The sequence below is a fragment of the Benincasa hispida genome, chromosome 5 (genome assembly GCF_027475165.1).
Source record: "Benincasa hispida cultivar pf3 chromosome 5, pf3_genome.v1.1, whole genome shotgun sequence".
NCBI lineage: Eukaryota > Viridiplantae > Streptophyta > Magnoliopsida > Cucurbitales > Cucurbitaceae > Benincasa > Benincasa hispida.
This window is the reverse complement of record NC_143482.1, coordinates 38,224,302-38,226,951: the sequence shown is the minus strand read 5'-3', so window position 1 is coordinate 38,226,951 and position 2,650 is coordinate 38,224,302. Positions and strand designations below refer to the sequence as shown.

At 30.1% G+C, this 2,650-nt stretch overlaps 1 non-coding gene across 1 annotated transcript; it reads left to right on the top strand.

Annotated features, from left to right (window-relative positions):
* Positions 1–2,203: 2,203 nt before the first annotated feature.
* Positions 2,204–2,274, top strand: TRNAG-GCC (transfer RNA glycine (anticodon GCC)). The gene has a single exon. It is a non-coding gene; the product is annotated as a tRNA-Gly (tRNA).
* Positions 2,275–2,650: the final 376 nt, after the last annotated feature.

Below are 2,650 nucleotides of genomic sequence, written 5' to 3'. Positions count from 1 at the left end.
TATTCATTTTAATTTTAACTTACAGTTTAAATATAAATCTCATCCATATTAATTATAACCTATTGTATTATATGAATATTATTCATATAATTAATATTTGAATCTTAATCATATGATTAATATTTGAATCTTAATCATATGATTAATATTTGAATCTTATTCAAATATTTATCTCTCACATATTATAAAGTATAATTTTGAATCTTATTCATAATCAACTTTGTATTATAATGTACCTATATACATTGTATTAATTGTATCTTATACAATTAATTCTCTTATTTAATTTGAACAATTCAAATTGATCCAAAATTCGTTGATTCTTGTTTTTCCTTAGTGAGCTAGCAAGGGGACCCTATAACCTACTGATTAGAAGCTCCAATGATATGAGATTAATTAATTAAACTCTTTAATTAAATTAATCAACATTCATTAACTACAGTCACTCCACTAAAGACCCACAACTGCACTCTTCACACTGTAAATATATTTCTATGTCCAGGGATTTAACCAATCAACAGTAAGTTGAACCTTCACAAGTCGCTCGTAATTACAACTGGGTTAAATTACAAATTTACCCCTGTAGTTACATCTAACTTCTTAAGTACCACGGATCCCTCCAATGAACAAATAGTTTATAGTCTAACTATAAACTAATCCCGCTTGGGCCAGTGAGAAGGTGAAGCCTCAATGTTCAAGACCCAAAATCAGCCCTTAAGGGATCAATTCATCTACTTACTCTAAAGACGGGAAAAAGTGAATTTCATCTTGTGTAGCTATGTTCCCAGCTCCCTACTCAAACAAATCCTTAAAATGGTAGACATATTGAGTCGACAAATCTAGCTACTCTCATCCATACAGATCAAAAGACTGCCTTCATGGACAAGAGTCCATAACTCACTCAGGATTAAGGTCAAGTCACCTATGGTCATCCTATGAAATGTTAATCTTTTCAATTAACAGCGTTACAAAGAGAGACTAATCATTTTGCAGTCCAGTCTTATACAATCTCTTTGTATAGAATATCTCCACTCGCATGTCTCCACATGAATGATTAGGATCAGATCGTTTGTGACACTTTGCAACTCTTGTAACAATTATAAAGTGGGTCGTATCCTAGTGTCACCAGGATAGCATCTAACCTTATCCATATTCTACAGACCATTTAAGTTATTACTTGAACATGATCCACCTATATATCAACCATATACATGTTTAAGTTACATAAAATAACCTTGGATCTTAGTTTATTGGATTGAGTTAATGCAATGTAAATTCGAATAAAATAACACCTTAGTTTATTAAATAAATAATTCATATACAAAATTTACAAACTACAAGAACCACGAGATTTAGGATACCAACCCCAATAATCTATCGATTGTCTTAATGCTAGTGGAGTGTACAATACAAAGTGTAATACAAGTAAAATACACAATACAATAAACTAGTGCATACATTATACCCAATAACATATCCCATTTGCCCTAGACAAGATCATGCATGTCCTATAGACCTAGACTCAAAACACCTCAAGCTCCTCAGGTATGTCACAATTTTAAGTGGGGATCTCAAGGGCCTTCATTCTGGCTTACTAACAGCTGTGGTGAAAATATCTAACTACGAGCAAAAGTTACATAATAAGATTAATATCACGTCTTTAAACTATCTTTTCATGTAGAACAAAGAACATGTATCATACATTACCCTGACTACTTAATTAACAGTTGTTGCATGATTTTTACACCATACAAAATTACGAAGTGTATGGTGTCAAGTTTTAATATAATGAATGAGTTCGAGTATCATTCACAAAGATTACGCCATTATTTAATTAAGCATGACAACTGGTTCAACGAACTTTGGATGAAAAACTTTATGCTTAGAAATTAGAACTACGAAGTTGGTTTTGTAGGTTGAGCACATTAGTTGATCAATTTAGTCTTTATAGTTAATTTAGTCCTTATAAAACGTTTCCAACTTGTCTTTAATTTATTCGAAAAACACAAATATTTTCTTCCACATTTTATTTAACCCTAAAACTTAATATGTCAACCAGCACAACCTATAGTCATATAAAAAAAAAGATATCAAAATAGCATTGCCATTGGCACGAATTAATACTTTTAAAATCATTGAGATTAAATTAATCATTTATTTATAATTATGAATAATAACTGTATGTATTTCTAAAGTCGTACAAGCACTAGTGGTCTAGTGGTAGAATAGTACCCTGCCACGGTACAGACCCGGGTTCGATTCCCGGCTGGTGCATTTTTAATTAATATTTTTGGGGCAATTTCTTTTCGTTTCTTCTCTTTTTTGAAAAATTCATATTTTGGCCCTAAATTACAATTATCGATTCTGGGAGAGATTTCTTCTTACTCAAATATATTTTAATATTTTGCCACATTGAGATCTTAATTGTAAATAATAAAAAAAAAATCTTATATATATATTTATATATATTATCTTTATGAGTTTTTGAACAATAGAAGACCAAAACATATTTACCAACATATTTGCTTTTTTTTTTCTTTCAAAAACAAATGGTAAAAACTGGGATTTTTTTCTATTAACATTGTTATTATTTAAACTTTTTAAAAAATATAGCTGGGTTAATATGGGTATTCTACGGATAAAAAGACGA